The sequence below is a fragment of the Lactuca saligna genome, chromosome 9, assembly GCF_052625555.1.
Source record: "Lactuca saligna cultivar CGN05327 chromosome 9, ASM5262555v1, whole genome shotgun sequence".
In the NCBI taxonomy this organism is placed as follows: domain Eukaryota; kingdom Viridiplantae; phylum Streptophyta; class Magnoliopsida; order Asterales; family Asteraceae; genus Lactuca; species Lactuca saligna.
The window spans coordinates 191,113,475-191,132,430 of NC_136425.1; the positions used below are offsets into that span (position 1 = coordinate 191,113,475).

At 41.1% G+C, this 18,956-nt stretch overlaps 1 long non-coding RNA gene across 3 annotated transcripts; it reads right to left on the minus strand.

Annotated features, from left to right (window-relative positions):
- Positions 1-16,332: 16,332 nt before the first annotated feature.
- Positions 16,333-18,830, minus strand: LOC145017320 (uncharacterized). Of its 3 annotated transcripts, none has more exons than XR_013666468.1 (3): positions 18,411-18,830; positions 16,668-18,232; positions 16,333-16,535 (listed from the first exon to the last, which is right to left on the minus strand). It is a non-coding gene; the product is annotated as an uncharacterized LOC145017320 (long non-coding RNA). The 3 variants fall into 3 exon arrangements; XR_013666469.1 differs by having other exon boundaries at positions 16,333-16,854; positions 18,091-18,232; positions 18,411-18,822; XR_013666470.1 differs by having other exon boundaries at positions 16,334-16,535; positions 16,680-18,232; positions 18,411-18,829.
- Positions 18,831-18,956: the final 126 nt, after the last annotated feature.

Sequence of the window (18,956 nt, forward strand, 5' to 3'; positions counted from 1 at the left end):
ACTCGATGAGTCAGAAGACCGACTCGACGAGTAGGAGCTGTCTGAGTGAAACCCTAAATTGGGGGGTTTGCACCCTATTTAAACATCTTATGAGGCTTCCACCCAGCCTCCGTCACCTCCAGAGCATTACACCCGAAAACCTAATCCTCCATAAGTGAACTTGAGCTTTCTTGGTTGTTTTGAGTGATATTTAGTGTATCTTGAAACTAGTGGAAGAAGTGGAAGATAGAATACTCAAGGGAGAAGGATTAGATCCAGGAGCTACACCCTATTTACCATCTTTTCTGGTAACCAAGCTTAGAACTTGGTATTCTTTCTCTTAGATCTATTTGTCCCCATATTAAGAGGTTTTTGGCTAAAAAACCTTGGTCCTTGATGATTGGGACGTCCCAAGTGGTTCATATCTCAGATCTGGGTTCTAGGGAGGAGTACATCGCATAAAGATGCAAGCTTTATGGCCATGATGGCCCCATGAATCTTGTAGACCTCATTTTTGGGTCCTTTGAGCTTAAAGTCCCATGCATGGACGTAAAGTTCATGACTTTACATGTTATATCGACTGTAGGAGCCCAAATCTACCTTTTGAATGAGTTCTGCACAACAGAAATCGAGTTTTGGACATTAACATTAGTCGACTCGGCGAGTTGGGGATTTGGTTTCCCAACCTTTTATCATTTGAAGGAATCTAGTTTAGTTTAGAAGGGGTTTAAATGAGCCCAGAGGAATGACTCAGCGAAATAGACATAGTTATGGACCTGGAAACCATGGAACTCGACGAGTGTATGAACGTACTCGGTGAGTCCAACGCAATCTCCTAACCCATGAAGACGGAATCGACAAGTTGTTCATACAACTCGTCGAGTCCATCTTCATGGGTTGGGAGATTGCCTTGGACATACAACTCAGCGAGTCATAGACTAGTAGCACTTATGATGAAGATGAACTCGACAAGTTCAAGGTTGAACTCGGCGAGTCAGTTAAAGATTGTCACAATATCAATTGAAGGAGACCTCGTTGAGTTCTTGCTAGACTCGATGATTAGAGTCGGATTGAGGGTAGATAAAAGAACAGGGACTTGGCAAGTTTGCGGACCAACTCGGCGAGTCGAGTCAACTGGATGTTGACTTTGACCAGGATGTTGACTTTAGTTGGGGGTAAAATGGACATGTAACATCCCAAAAACACAGTCTGAAAATTTCGTTTAATTTAATGATAAAACCATAGTCAATGAACCTCATATAGAAATCATAAGCAATGTATCTCAAAATATTATAACAACTGTCAAATATATCAGAGTATAAACATCCCAGGCTGAACAGATGGTGTGTGCACTGCAATCTCCCCGAGCTCCTCTTTTGAAAACTGAGTACCTGAAACCAAAACTGAAAACCGTAAGCACGAAGCTTAGTGAGCTCCTCCAAACTACCACATACCATACAATAACATATAAACACATATTGGGCCTTGCCCACTGCATCGGGACGAAGCCCGGAAACTGTATCGGACCGGAGTCCGGAACTGACTGGCACCTTGTCCCTTGCATCGGACCAAAGTCCAGAACTAACTGCATCGGACCGAAGTCCGGAACTGACTGGGACCCTGTCCCCTACATCGGACCAAGTCCGGAACTAACTGCATCGGACCGAAGTCCGGAACTAACTGCATCGGACCGAAGTTCGGAACCGACTGGGACCTTGTCCCCTACATCGGACCGAAGTCCGGAACTAACTGACTGAGCATAGCATAGCATAACATAGCAACTAGCATGAACACATATACTGCATACTACATCGGGCCGTAGCCCGGAACACATAACACATAACACATAAAACATAGCGCACAAATCCTGTCTGGGCCACGAAGGCATCAAACATACTAGTTACTGCATCGGACCGAAGTCCGGAAACTACTGCTAACTGAACGGGCCGGCATTGTGGCCTTAGACCCGTCCCTACTGGAAGGAAACTCACCTGATGCTGCTGAACTGCTGCTGCTGATCCTTGACTGCTACCTGACTTCTGACTTCGACTGCTGCTCCACTAGCTCCTCAAGCTACCAATATCAATATAACACTTAGTCCAACTGACCTCCAAAGGTTACTAGGTCAAATCTGGTCAAGGTTAAAATCCTGGTCAAAGTCAACCTTCCGGGTCAACCCTACTCGCCGAGTCTATCTACTGACTCGCCGGGTTCATATGCCCTGAGTCTTTCTTATTCGCGACTCGACTCGCCGAGTCAATCCATGACTCGCCGAGTCCAACTAGGTCCAAGTCCTGTCCTGTCCAACTCGCTAAGTCACCACCCGACTCACTGATTCGGGTCTCGACTCGAAGGGTTTAGGGTTTCGCGATCTGACTCGCCGAGTCCAAGAACAGACTCGCCGAGTCCTAGACAATCTTCAACCAACTCGTCGAGTTGTTCATCCAACTCGCCGAGGCCATGCCTATCTTCATCCGACTCGACGAGTTGTTCATCCTACTCGTCGAGTTCCTCCTCACCTTCAAGCTACTCGTTGAGTCCACTCGAAGGACTCGCTGAGTCTATCCATTCCTCAATCCATGCAGTGGCTTTTCGAGCCAAACTGAACTTCCAACCCCTAGATCCATACTTCTAGGGCCTATTCCCCACGTAAAGTGGCAAACTTTACGTGTAGATTGAGAGATCTAAGCTCAAAACACACTAAATCCGGGTTTATGGCAAACATGCTTCTTCAACATATCAAAGGCTGATACTTTAGGGGATTCAAGACCAAAACCAACATGGATCTGAGGTAGCAACCTCAGATCTGAACCTCCAACTCGAATTGGTTACATATCATACCAACAATGGCCAAAACCCACACATAAGAGTAGATCTAGATGAAAAAGAGAGTCCAAGCAACAACTCATTACCTCCACTTGGTCTGAAATGATTCCACAATCCAGATCTACAATCCCTTCTTGCACCTCCAAGGTCTTTCTTCCTCCTCCAAGCTTAATGCATTCTACAAGGCAAGATCTAGCTCCAAAACGGAAATGGCGGCTAGGGTTTGATGTTCTGGGGTAGAGAGGCAATAAATGAACCCTAGGAAGGAGAATGAGACACTTAAATAGGCTCTAAGTTCCTGGGTTTAGGGTTTTCCCCGTTCAGACCCAACTTGCCGAGTCTCCCTGGCCGACTCGCTGAGTCGGTCGCTTTCACCACAACCCGGATCCCGCTCGGACTCGCCGAGTCCCTCCATGGACTCGCCGAGTCTCCCCTAAACTTGAGGTTTTCTTTCTTTTCTTGGCTTTCCAAACTTTGGGGTGTTACAACTCTCCCCCACTTAAACTAAACTTCATCCTCGAAGTTTGCTACGATCAACTGCCTTTGAGCTGCCTCCAACTCTCGGTCTGGAAAAATCTAACACCCTTATGCCCATCGCTCCAGCCACTCACCATGCCGATCACTACGGTTGGTACATACTGAATCTTTCTCCTCCCTAATTCCCTCAACGATACTTCCTTCGACTGAAAATCCTGTTGCCTCTCAACTGTCTACTGGATGCACTGAGACTACCCTTGCTCAACTATTCTGCCAATATCTGAGTTACCATCTCCCACCGGTCACTACACTCCATCGCAATCTCCTAGCCGCTCCTAGCGACTCCGTAAGATACCCCGACTGTCCATAATTGTCCCATCTATTCTGTCATCCATACTGAATCAACTTGCTTATATCCCATCTGATTACTCAACTCCTACTAACTCGAGTCTTTCACCCCGAAGAAAAGCTACTTTCCTAGCTATCTTTACATGTCACTTATACTCGGCCGAAGGCTCAACTGATTCTGCTGAGAGCGACTTGTCATTTCCAAATCAACCAACTATACCGTCAACACTTGTATTCCAACTCAAATACAATACTGACCCAAAACTCTGAAACCTTTCAAACACTGAATTGTCTGCAATACTGAACCTGCCTGAAACACTAAACTGCCTGAAACGCTGATCTGGCTGAATCACTGAGCTGCCTGAAACACCAAACTGGCTGAAACACTGAGCTGCCTGAAACACTGAACTGGCTGAAACACTGAGCTGCCTGAAACGCTGAACTGGCTGAAACACTGAGCTGCCTGAAACACTGAACTAGCTGAAACACTGAGCTGCCTGAAACACTGAACTGGCTGAAACACTGAGCTGCCTGAAACACTGAACTGGCTGAAACACTGAGCTGCCTGAAACACTAAACTCAAATCCAACTGTGGAGTCAAGGGACTCCTCACTTAGTCGCTTCCACGACTTCTGAATGAAATCTTCCTCAAGGACTAGTTTCCACTAGTTATCCTGTCACTGTGGCTCTAACAACCTTCCGATCCAACCGATCGGGTCCTTACATCACATCCTGACATCATCCATTCTATGACTAATAACATGATGGCTCCCAGACTGACGGTAGCCCTTAACATACCCGAACCTCAACGGTCCACTACTACTCTGATCTCATAATTGATGTGACGATCTATAGCCAAGATTCGCTGACTTAGCCATAACTGAACCAGTTGGGGAAATCCGAATCTAATCCGTGGATTCCCATATTCCCACCGCTGCACCCGAACGGGTGGGAATTACTACATTCCCGCGTTCAACCACGCGCTCATGCTGCTACCAATCTGATAAAAGCCACGGCTACACCTGCGGATTCACAAGTCTCAAATACTATCTGGCTGCTAATGAACGCTATGGCTACCCCCGCAGGCTTACAACACTCTACTACTATCTGACTGCTAGTGAATGCTACGGCTACCCCCGCAGGCTTATAACACTCTACTACTATCTGACTGCTAGTGAATGCTACGGCTACCCCCGCAGGCTTACAACACTCTACTACTATCTGACTGCTAGTGAATGCTACGGCTACCCCCACAGGCTTACAACACTCTACTACTATGTGACTGCTAGTGAATGCTACGGCTACCCCCGCAGGCTTACAACACTCTACTACTATCTGACTGCTAGTGAATGCTACGGCTACCCTCGCAGGCTTACAACACTACTACTACCATCTGACTGCTAGTGAATGCTACGGCTACCCCCGCAGGCTTACAACACTACTACTACTATCTCGAGGACATCCTGACTATCCCTAGTCCCGCTAGTGATTCCTCATCCCGATTTCTCAAACCAGCCCTCAGTCTTTGAATTCTGCATCATCCTCGACATCTCATATCCTTGATATACATAGTTCTTCGTCGAGGAATTCTCCGGCTTGGTTCCCAACCCAACTGTCTACTAATCCGGATACAAGAAGCTATTGTTGGGAAGTTTCCAACCTCCCAACTCCTGAATCTACGCAACCTGCATGCTGCCTCATACACTGGTTACTAATACAAAACATCTCTTGTTGCCCGCTCTCGGGTTCCTCATTCCACTCACTTGAGTCTTTACAGGTGGTCCTCAAATCCTGGATTCCTAACCAGTTTCTAACCATCTCCATTACATGAACCCACTGCTGGGAAAAGTTCTCGAACTCCCAATTCTGAACTTCTCAATCCATCCATCACTATTCTACTACCACTTCTTCTCAGAGGCCGCGCAATCATTCTGAGTGACTCTTATCCATGTATACCCGGAGGTTCCTCCCCCACTTCAATCTTGCTTACCCCTTGCTGCTTCATATACAAAAGAGACCCCGACCTTTACTACCATCCCAAAATTTCTACTGGGGAGTCCAAGCCCGCCGGGTAGGAACTTGACCATTCCATCCAAACCACTATCCGCTCCGAACTAGCAAAACGAACCAGATCTCTCCCTACCATGCTATAGTTACCGCACTCCCCTAACTACCAACCAATCATCCGAGGTATGCAAATGGCATATGACATAAGCACAGGCAAGCCACTCCATAACACAACACTTGTACCACGATTGATGCAGAAACCATAGCAACATATCACAACGTAAGCTGACAAAACAAAGTTCCATACCTCCATTACTCAGTGCTGCTCGAATCCCTGCTGAAATCTACCGGAGAAACTCGACTCCAAGCCGTAGGCACCCTTTCCCGGCCTTGACAACCACTGACGGTACTCGAAGTTCCAAGGGCAAGAGCTGGCGCCCGCCCTGCTGAATACAACTTGGACAGTGGGCCCTCTTGTGGCCCCTTGACTGCAATGGAAACACAACGGATCAAGTCTCTGGGTGATGGTAACAACACAGTCTCTGCTAAAATGACCAATCTGGCCGCACTTGAAACACCCAACATCGCCACCACTTCTATGCCTACACGCACCCATGTGCGTCCTTCCGCACTTCCCGCATCGATTGCGGCTCTGATAGTTCCTCGTCCTCAAATCTGAACTCTTGAGCCTCTTACTCGAACCTGTGGCAACCTGTGTCTCATCCATTTTCCTCTTCCCTTCCGACTCCTTGCCCGACTCTCGCTCCTGCGTTACCCCAACGACAATGTCTGCTGTCTGAACAACAGATGTCTGATCCTGAAGCCTCGCTATCAATCTATCAGTGATCCTCACGACCATGTCTGGCAGACCCTCGCGAATGGCTCGCGAAACTTCCTCAACTATCCAATCATACAATGGTTTCTCTTGGAGATAGAATGCCCCACTCACCCCTGCCTCCTAATAGCAGAACTAGAAATGGGATCTCCCTCCCTGATGGATCCCAGAACTCCATAAGACTCGGGGCCTAGACGAGCCACAGTCTGTCCTGAAACTAACCCGGCCCCTACAGGCCTCAAGATGACTGTCCATAAACTCCACAATAGCCTCTCTAACTGAACCGGAAATCACTGGAGTATGATCGATGATGTTGCGCATAATCTCTGCGGAAATGAAATCCCTCATCCGATCATCAAGCTGTCCGGCTCTAAAGCCCGAGCCAAACCCCTCCCCTGCACCTGAACTGCCAACTGATATCTCGCGCAACGTCACCATGCTGAAAATATAACAATCCCTGACCAATTACATACTACTGCTGAGGGATCTCTCACATACTCTACTAGTTCTTTGGTTTCGCCTCGGCCCCTCTTGAATCGAGTACAGATCCTCTGCTTTCAGTAGTATGGGCCCCTACTACCTTCCACATCTATCTATACTTTCCTCAAGAGTTACCTCAACTCCACCAAGTCCCCTTTACTCTTCTACTGATCTCTGCTACTCTCATCCTAGGCTTGCCCTAGGGAACCTCTGACTCTACTCAAACAGTCCTCAGTTGCTGAAGGCCTCCTTGTAATGCCAATTAGCCACCACCTGAATACCATCACATGTGATGAGGCTCGGATAATCCTTCGAGTAAAAGTCTCGTCCCTAAAACGGTTGGACTCAAACAAGAGCTGCGCAGTAGGACCAAATCCAGCACTCTGAGATTATTCAACCCTAATCACATGTAATGTGACGTATTCACCCAATGGCTAACTCTCATCACTCAGAGTTCTACAAAGCATGAAACAAGCAACATTCGGATAAGGGAAACATACTCAGGCAAAACTATTCTCATAACAAGAAACTGCACTAGCATACAATGCTAAGCTCATACTATCAGGCATAACCTACCCAGGTTATCCTACTACTGTCTACTCATTACTAGCATGAAGTTCTTATCAAGCTGAAACACATAAAGCAGACACATAAGGCATCATCCTAGATCCTTAGTCCTACTCTAGCATGCTGTTATACTGAAGCTGAAACTGAAACTGAACTGAACTGATACTGATACTGATACTGATAGTCATAACATAACTTGTATGGGTAAATTGGGAGTACTTACTTGAGCTCGGCTGATCGCATGCACACACCTTTATCTCGTTAAAAATTTCTTTCTTTCTAGGTGCTTTCAAAATTCTTTTTAGAAGACGTTTTCATTTTTAAATAATAAAAATCTTTCATTTCCCCTTAGTTTGAGTTCAGATACACCCGGAAGTGTATCCGAATCCCTCAAACCAGGGCTCTGATACCAACTTGTAACATCCCAAAAACACAGTCTGAAAATTTCGTTTAATTTAATGATAAAACCATAGTCAATGAACCTCATATAGAAATCATAAGCAATGTATCTCAAAATATTATAACAACTGTCAAATATATCAGAGTATAAACATCCCAGGCTGAACAGATGGTGTGTGCACTGCAATCTCCCCGAGCTCCTCTTTTGAAAACTGAGTACCTGAAACCAAAACTGAAAACCGTAAGCACGAAGCTTAGTGAGCTCCCCTAAACTACCACATACCATACAATAACATATAAACACATATTGGGCCTTGCCCACTGCATTGGGACGAAGCCTGGAAACTGTATCGGACCGGAGTCCGGAACTGACTGGGACCTTGTCCCCTGCATCGGACCAAAGTCCGGAACTAACTGCATCGGACCGAAGTCCGGAATTGACTGGGACCCTGTCCCCTGCATCGGACCAAGTCCGGAACTAACTGCATCGAACCGAAGTCCGGAACTAACTGCATCGGACCGAAGTCCGGAACCGACTGGGACCTTGTCCCCTGCATCGGACCGAAGTCCGGAACTAACTGACTGAGCATAGCATAGCATAACATAGCAACTAGCATGAACACATATACTGCATACTACATTGGGCCGTAGCCCGGAACACATAACACATAACACATAAAACATAGCGCACAAATCCTGTCTGAGCCACGAAGGCATCAAACATACTAGCTACTGCATCGGATCGAAGTCCGGAAACTACTGCTAACTGAACGGGCCGGCATTGTGGCCTTAGACCCGTCCCTACTGGAAGGAAACTCACCTGATGCTGCTGAACTGTTGCTGCTGATCCTTGACTGCTACCTGACTTCTGACTTCGACTGCTGTTCCACTAGCTCCTCAAGCTACCAATATCAATATAACACTTAGTCCAACTGACCTCCAAAGGTTACTAGGTCAAATCTGGTCAAGGTCAAAATCCTGGTCAAAGTCAACCTTCCGGGTCAACCCTACTCGCCAAGTCTATCTACTGACTCGCCGGGTTCATATGCCCTGAGTCTTTCTTATTCGCGACTCGACTCACCGAGTCCAACTAGGTCCAAGTCCTGTCCTGTCCAACTCGCTGAGTCACCACCCGACTCACTGATTCGGGTCTCGACTCGAAGGGTTTAGGGTTTCGCGATCTGACTCGCCGAGTCCAAGAACAGACTCGCCGAGTCCTAGACAATCTTCAACCAACTCGTCGAGTTGTTCATCCAACTCGCCGAGGCCATGCCTATCTTCATCCGACTCGACGAGTTGTTCATCCTACTCGTCGAGTTCCTCCTCACCTTCAAGCTACTCGCCGAGTCCACTCGAAGGACTCACTGAGTCTATCCATTCCTCAATCCATGCAGTGGCTTTTCGAGCCAAACTGAACTTCCAACCCCTAGATCCATACTTCTAGGGCCTATTCCCCACGTAAAGTGGCAAACTTTACGTGTAGATTGAGAGATCTAAGCTCAAAACACACTAAATTCGGGTTTATGGCAAACATGCTTCTTCAACATATCAAAGGCTGATACTTTAGGGGATTCAAGACCAAAACCAACATGGATCTGAGGTAGCAACCTCAGATCTGAACCTCCAACTCGAATTGGTTACATATCATACCAACAATGGCCAAAACCCACACATAAGAGTAGATCTAGATGAAAAAGAGAGTCCAAGCAACAACTCATTACCTCCACTTGGTCTGAAATGACTCCACAATCCAGATCTACAATCCCTTCTTGCACCTCCAAGGTCTTTCTTCCTCCTCCAAGCTTAATGCATTCTACAAGGCAAGATCTAGCTCTAAAACGGAAATGGCGGCTAGGGTTTGATGTTCTGGGGTAGAGAGGCAATAAATGAACCCTAGGAAGGAGAATGAGACACTTAAATAGGCTCTAAGTTCCCGGGTTTAGGGTTTTCCCCGTTCAGACCCAACTCGCCGAGTCTCCCTGGCCGACTCGCCGAGTCGGTCGCTTTCACCACAACCCGGATCCCGCTCGGACTCGCCGAGTCCCTCCATGGACTCGCCGAGTCTCCCCTAAACTTGAGGTTTTCTTTCTTTTCTTGGCTTTCCAAACTTTGGGGTGTTACAGGACATTTTACCCTAAGATTAGTTATCAGTTTTTGACTAAGTGTCTTTATGGAAATTATAGTCGGGCAGTCGCTGGAGCAGCATATAGATATTTCTTACCCAAAGTTTCAGCAGTCAGACACACGAGGTGAGTTTTCCTTCAGTAGGAACAGGTCTAAGGCACCAATGTCGGCCCATTTATGTAGTAGAGTATACCGGGGTGAGCCCTATATCGAGGTTAGCCCGATGCAATTTATATGTTTCTGGACTTCGGTCCGATTCCGAGACGGTCTCGAGAAGTAGTTAAGTATGCATGATGTCTTTGTGATTCATGCATGTTATGTGATATGTGCTATGTGTTCTGGGCTTCGGTACGATGCCGAGGTAAGCCCGATGTATGTTAGTTTACATGTTATATGTTATGTGTTTCGGGGTAAGCCCGATGCCGGTGCAAGCCTGATGTATGTTAGATATTATGTTATGTATTATGTGTTACGGGGCAAGCCCGATGTATGCTAGTTTATATGTTATATGTTATATGTTCCGGGCTTCGGTTCGATGCCAGGGCAAGCCCGATGCAGATTATGTGATTATGTTATGTGTTTATGATATATGTTATGTTGTGTATGTGTCGGCGTATGCCCGATGCCAGACAGGAGTTCGATGTCGGGTAAGCCGGTGTCGGGATTCGTCCCGATGCAGTTAGGAGTAGTCCCAGAGTTATGATATGTGCTATATGTGCTTTGTATGGTATGTGGTAGTTTAGGGGAGATCACTAAGCTTCATACTTACAGTTTCAGTTTTGGTTTCAGGTACTTCAGCCAGTAAAGGGAAGAGCTCGAGCTAATGGTATGACACACACCACCGTTAATTAGCATGAAAGTTTTCTATGATATTTGTTATGAGACTGTTATATGTTATCAGATTTTATGAGTTTCCGAGATACATGTTTTATGGTTTTACCTAATGGCGATCATATTTATGTTTGATAAAATGAGTTTGAAAATGAAATTTTTGATATGTATTTTTGGGATGTTTCATTAGAGTAACCCATACTCATAATACCAAGCTTATGGGAGTAAAAAAAAACACAAATCTATAGCTAAACAATATCTAAGCATAACTGCGTGAAAATCAAAGCTTTTTACCTCCAAATGGTGTCAAATGATGATGTGATTCTAGATCTAAAGTGTTATACTCTTCTAGGATGGTTTCTTCTTCCTTCTTCCTCATTCAAGAACACAAGTCTCAAAAATGCTCTCAAATGGATTAGGATTTGCAAAGGGGTCAAAATGAGGCTGGTGGATAACAAAAGAAAGGTTAATTAGGCTATAAAGGTGTTTAAATAGTGCATAAGCCTGAAATATTAGGGTTTAGGACTCTACCACATACACCCAATGTGCGTACATATGCCCAACGTACTAATGTAGTTCCCAAAAAAAAATGAAAATGCCACTAAGTACCTATTTGCAAACAATTCTCATACCAAGGGCATAAAAGAAATACATGGAAATCAAGATGTTACAGAAGAACGCACAAACGATGGTGACTATGTCTCCGATTCACGTCAAACGGATGATGGTATTCTATACTGTCATCTTTAGCCTTTTATACCATTAAATGAAGATAATGGTGGCAGTTTCGGGTAGGGAAGAAGGTAATTAGTGGTGGTTTCCAACAAGGAATTGGGAGGCGGGGAGTTTGATAAGGGGATTGGTGTTAGGTGGGACTCATAAATACTAAAGCATTTTATTTAATAGGTTCGTAATAAAGAAAACAAATAAAATAATTAATAAGAGTATTGTGGTCATTTAAGTTAGTTAGGGACGATACACGAAATAAAAACAAATTATAGGGACGAACCGAGTGCAAAACAAAATATATGGACCAAACATTAAATTCTTACAAACGACAAGGACAATTTTGGTAATTTGTTTTAATATTATTAATCTATGAATATTATATATTAAAAATAATATTTATTAATATATAACTATACAATAATTTTTTTTTGAAAATAAAAATTAATATATAATTATTGAATAAATTTGAAAAGAAGTAATGTAGAAATGGTCCTTATAGTTTGGTTGTACAAATGGTCTCTCATGGTAAAATAACAGTAATTATTAAAGTTAACATTTTTGGACAAAAACGCACAAGGTATCTAAAATTAGATTACTGATACACCACCAAATATTTTTGGACCAAACCACATAATTTTAACAGCACATGAACCATTTTTGCAATTTTTTCCTTTTTTTTTTTTAACAAAGTTAAAACTTTATTACATTTCTAAGACAACCTCTCGGCCACGTAATATTCACGTTAGTATTTTCTCTTTTGTTTGAAAACGGACTAAACCTAGAATAACATATAAATTTTGAATAAGGATAATAACTTGAGAGCGTAACAGACTTTCAACTTTGGTCACATTTAGTCACTGAATTTGTTTTTGTGTTTGATTTACCTTTGAATTATTTGAAATTACTTACATTTTACCGTTATGACCTGTAACAACCAGTCATAAGGGTAAAATATGAACAATTTCAAACAATTTAAGGGTAAATCAAGCATGAAAAAAAGTTCAGTGACTAAATATGAACAAAGTTGAAAGTTTATTACCCTTTCAATTCATTATCATTTTTTGTAATAACATGTTAGTTTATTTTGCCTACTAGTAGCAATTATTTAAAATAATAATTTTGATTTTAGTTACTACAATTTGTTTTTTGTTGTGTTTGTAAAGATTATTACAAAATATAATATGTACCACATAACCATGTTTTGGTTCATGACTTTAAATCCTAGTTCATGAGATAGAAGTTTAACTAGAGTTTCTTTATTCACCTATAAGTGAAATGTCAACCCACAAAGGAGTTTCACAAAGGTAAAAATATACATACGGGCAATAAAACTAAAAATAAGATCGAAAATCAAAAGGAGCACAATGGAAAGTACATATAGAACCAACATAGAAATAAAAAACGTAGATGTAAGTAATAACTAGGAAGAAAAATATCGATCTATAACGATCATCTCCATCATCTAGAGTGAAAACTGTCGCCTATATCCTAAGTAAATGTTTGAAACCACTATAATTTTTTTCTTTAGTTTCTATGTGATTGGAGTCGATTTTGTTACATTTTTAAGTGTTGCTTTTGGTATCTTATACGCTAAAGGTATATCACACAATTACTACAACATCCTCACTTTTGTGACCTTTATATTCTACTTGTACTTATTCTTAATAACATTCGGAACCATTTACGAGATAATTACTTGAAAATGTAACAAACTTTCAATTTTGTTCATATTTAGTTATTGAACTTCTTTTGTACTTGAATTACCCTTGAATTATTTGAAATTGTTCACGTTTTACCGTTATGACCAGTAACAATCGGTCATAAGTGTAAAATGTGAACCATTTCAAATAATTTAAGGGTAAATTAAGAACGAAAAAATTTTAATGACTAAATGTGACCAAAATTGAAACTTCGTTATTCTCTCAAGTCATTATCTCTTTTGAATATTTTGGTCTTTAAGTAGAAAAGAGCCCCCGCGTAACGTGCGTTGGATTTGGATTAAACTATAGAAAGGAGGTAATAGTATATGGTTTATTCATTTATTTATTGGAAAGAAAAGTTTATCTAATCATTGGATGTTTTTTTTCATCAGAGGTTGGTAAATTGCGATCCTCTTACGGATTGATCCGATCATGAATGCCATATTGTCTTCCATCGAAACTTGTATTACACTCTTACAAAAGTAATGCCATTAGTGATCACACTCATACCAGATTACACCATTTCAAACTATAATAGTACATTGCCTAAATAGGCAAACAAAGTTACCATTACCAGTGAAGAAGGAGCTCCATCTAAATCATCATGAGATCCTTTCAGGGAGTATGATATACTCATAGGTTGACCCCCTTTTCCTTTATTGAAACTTTACTCACCCATATAGTCATTAAACAATGAAAACAAACATATAACCTGACAATGTCAACATACTTTCAATTATATGAGGACTTCATGAGTAAATGTAACGCCCCGTTCCTGGTACATATTTATTTTGATTAAATGCTCTTTTTGGAAGAGCTACTCGGCGAGTTGTAGCCCTAACTCGCCGAGTAGATGTTGAGTTGGATACGGGTTCTAAGTGATCTACTCGGCGAGTCCACGCATGGACTCGACAAGTAATCCAATCAGGAGGAGACCCTAATTCTTAGGGTTTGCAACCTATTTAAACGTCCTTATAGCCCCCATTTCAGCCTCCATCACTCTCAGAGCATTCCTTATCAAGCCCTAGCCGTTTTCTTAGTGAGTGTGTGTGTTTATTGCTTGTGAAGGCATCTTTGGAGTAAGAAGGAGAAGGAGAAAGTTGAAGAGTTCAAGGAAGAGGAAGTAGATCCAGAGTACACACTCTATTGATCATCTTTTTTGGTATTAAATTCTATACCTTTATCATTGATCATATAGATCCATATTGTTCCTAAATTGTGGTTTCTTAGCCCAAAAACCCTAAATGTCTTATGAATAGGCCTTGTGGCCGGGTTATATCTTAGATCTGGACACTCATGGCATGCTAGAAGAATAAAGTTTTGGGTTTGGTTGTGATTAAAGTCCCCATTGAGCCTAGAACCTCATTAAGAGCTTATTTTTGGTCATATGAAGCCTTTAAAGTCATGCATGCACGTAAAGTTAGCAACTTTACGTGAATAACATGCCCTAGAAGTCTAGATCCATGATTTGTAGCAGCTGCATGGCTTAGATCGGACCTGTATGGAAAAAGGGCTGAATGAACTCGGCGAGTCCACATGACGACTCAACGAGTTATATGAAGTTAGCCGTCGACTCGACGAGTGGGAAGAACAACTCGGCGAGTCCGATGGAGTTTGCCTTAGAACTCGACGAGTTGTACGAGCAACTCGGCGAGTCGGATAAGTTTTCCCGAGCAAAGTGGTGTTTGAGTAGGAAGGCTTGATTCCTTCGTAGTTACACGTAAAGTTAGCAACTTTACGTGTTCAGATGGTTCCAAGATTTCAGATCTACGAGTTAGGAACCATAGAGCGGATTCGAATGTAGTAGTATGGAATCCGCTTGACAGAACTCGACGAGTAGTTCCTCAGACTCGGCGAGTCCGGTCAACTGAAGGTTGACTTTGACCAGGAGGTTGACTTTGACCAGGGGTAAAATAGTCATTTTACCCTTAGTACAATTATCAGTAATTGATTGAGTTTATTTATGGAAATTATAGTTGGGGAGATACAGGAGCAGCAGTAGTCGGTTCCCAGAGCAGTTCATTTAGCAGCCAGTGTACGAGGTGAGTTTCCTTCCAGTAGGAACGGGTCTAAGGCCACAATGTCGACCCGTTTAGCTAGCAGTAGTTTCCGGACTTTGGTCCGATGCAGTAGTTAGTATGTTTGATGCCTTCGTGGCTTAGGCAGAATATATGTGTTATGTGTTCCAGGCTACAGCCCGATGTAGTATGCAGTTTATGTGTTCATGATAGTTGATATGTTTATGCTATGCTATGCTCAGTTAGTTTTCGGACTTCGGTCCGATGCAGGGGACAAGGTCCCAGTTAGTTCCGGACTTTGGTCCGATGCAGTTAGTTCCGGACTTCGGCCCGATGCAGGGGATAAAGTCCCAGTCAGTTTCGGTCTTCCGGACTTCGGTACGAGGCAGTGGGCAAGGCCCAATATGTGTTTATATGTTATTGTTATGGTATGTGTAGCTTGGGGGAGCTCACTAAGCTTTGTGCTTACAGTTTCAGTTTTGGTTTCAGGTACTTCCGCAAGTAGAGGGAAGAGCTTGGGTTGATGACATCGCATACACCACAACTTCAGTTTATCTTGGGAATTGTTTTAGCTTGTCATAGATATGATTTGATACAGTCTTGATATAGTTTTCTCATAATACTTTACTATGGTTTTGAGATATTGACGTACGAGTTTTATTTTATGGTATTGACATGATGTTTTTAGTAATTATTAACAAAAATTTTTGGGTTGCGTTTTGGGATGTTACAGTAAACTTGAAAAAATATGAAATAATTTTATCAAACTACAAATAAAAATATTTGGAACTATGAACTATAAACATTTGCATAATGTTTTTTAAATTAGAAACATACTTTCAATTATATGAGGACTTCATGAGAAAACTTGCAAAAATATGAAATTATTTTATCAAACTACAAATAAAAATATATGTAACTATGAACTATAAACATTTGCATAATGTTTTTAAAATTAGAAACATACTTTCAATTATATGAGGACTTCATGAGTAAACTTGCAAATTTATGAAATAATTTTATCAAACTACAAATATAAATATTTGGAACTATGAACTATAAACATTTGAATAATGTTTTTAAAATTACAACATAATTTTTTTATAGATTCACACTCATTGTATATGGAACTATGGGTCTCATCAAGTAATTTAACAAACATTAAGATGAAATCTGATCACATGCATCCCTTTTTCAAGCATCTCAATTATGCCACTACAAACACCAAAAAAGAAAGTTTAGATAAAGAAGTAGGATGCAGATTTGATACATAAATGAAACCTTTAAATACAAAAATCATAGGAAAAAGGAAAAATTTACCAAATCGCCCCTGAAAATCAAACTTACACAAAGTCTAACCTGCTCAGATCCTGTAACTGTTGTACTTTATTTATCTGAATATTCCAATTGCTTGCGTCTTTCTTCACTACATCCTTGAGATTCACTTAATTTCTTCTCTAAATCAACAATGTGCTTCTTTTCCAACTCCAACAAAGCCGACAAGGTTAAAAGGTAAAATACCATTTAACAATATCTATTTCATGATTATAGAAAGAAAATCAAGTGCATCAGTTGTATTCGAAAAATAAATCGAAAAATTAACAACCGGCGGACAAAATCAATATCTAATCTAACTATTTAAGTCATCAGTTGTACCCAAGCGACCTAATGCGGTAATGTTTCAAACATCAGATTTAATAAAAAGCATGAGTTTACTAAATAGTTCATACATCTAGTGGTGCTCTTAATTTTGGAGTGTAAGTAACACTAACACAAATAAAAGTCTGGTTGTTTTAATGAAACTCATACTAGATTACACCTTTTCAAAGTAAAACAATAGATTGCCTAAATAAACATAAAAAAACAATTTATAAAAGTATGTTGCTATAAAAGTTTCTATTTAGAAAGCATTCTGATGAAAACATGTTTGTATTATTACCGATGTATTTTAAGGATAGATGTATTAGATGATAATTTTTTTTGTTAGCATTCCTGATCTTCAATCAACTACTCTTTTAGGTGCTATTGAAATAGTAAGTGGCTTGAAATCACAATGACCATTCTATTCAGTGGCATCCTAATTATAACAGCTTCTAATAGCAAATGGGTTGGTTATTTGATAACCATTTTACCCTTCATCCCGTGTGACTATTTTACCCATCTATCCAAGTCACATCAAGTAAAAGAGCACCAACAGTAACAACTGAGTCGTCCCTACCATTCATTCATACAAAACTTCAAATTTCAATAACCAAAAATATATATAAAAGGCAACAAAAATGTTATAAATTAATTATCTTGAAATTGCTGATTCGCCTTTTATGGCAGTAGGCTGCAATTTTGCAGTCATGATATCCTGATGCCCTAGATCCGTCGAAATAATAAATAGAAAAAGAACATTTACCAATTAGTTAGAGTATGAAGGTAAGTTACAGAAAAAATATAAACAAATTAAGGCCAATACAATATGAGAATAAAAGAATTAGTTCATGAATAGCTTTTAAAGTTTTGATCTAACACATGTTCACACTCAAAAGATGAAGATATAAGATCCAGATTTGTTTTACAGATTGACATATATGTGAAAAAGGACAAAGAGCATAAAAGCTTTGTTAAGTAAAAAAAATCAAATAATCAGACATGAATTATAAAAGGATTTTTAGATTCCTCAGCAATACAAGAAAGAGATGTATTAATAAAAAAAACTGATATTGACATTTTCACAAACACTTGGAGTGCATCGTTTGAATAGATTATGGTGATTACTAACCTTCTCTAACAAAGAACACTTGCTTCAAATTACTTGGATATGAAAGAATGAAATTTCGATGAAAACAGATGGGCGACGTTCACCTTCAAACAAGATGGAAAATGCACGACTGCAGAGAGCACCCAAGTATTGAGGTCTTGAACTTGAAATTATAAATAAAAACAAAGAAAGGGATTAGACCAGGGGTTGAATTATGATTGTTATTACCCAATTGTGATTGACGATAGCAATCAAGAATCCAAGAACCAAAACCTAGATGATAGAATATGATAGCGGTAGCGAGAATATGGGCTAATGTCCGGAAAAAATGATAAGCTTACCTGTGCGTGTGATTCAGAAGTTGGAAAAGGAAGCACAAATTTGCTCGATGTTAAATGTAAGCAGGCATGGGGGTGGGGCGATCGTCAGCTTCGCCTCCACTGGCGGGCTGAAATCAGAATTTCGGTTGAAATTAGAAGTCGGCTTGTGATCGTCATCGACAACGCAATCGGAGAAGAGGTGATTGGAATTTGTGAAGCGGCAGAAGAGGTAAAATTGAAAGTGGTGGGTTACTGTACCGATATATGGATCGGTGGATGTTGAATCAGTGATAATAATCTTATTTCTGTTGGGTGTTTAGGCGATGGACAGTAACATCGGATAAAGAGGAACGCATTAAAAAAAGATTTTGATCCAATAGAAACAAAAAACAGTTCCTTAAGGAACATAAAATTAATACTTATACAAATAGTATAATGTCAGATAAAAAGTTTTAATTATATTTTTCAAATTGAAACTTTGTTACCCAAGTCATTTTTCCTTTGATATAAGCTAGTGTTATATCCAATCAAGCAATGCCATGTCAAATATCATACGTGGTTATATAC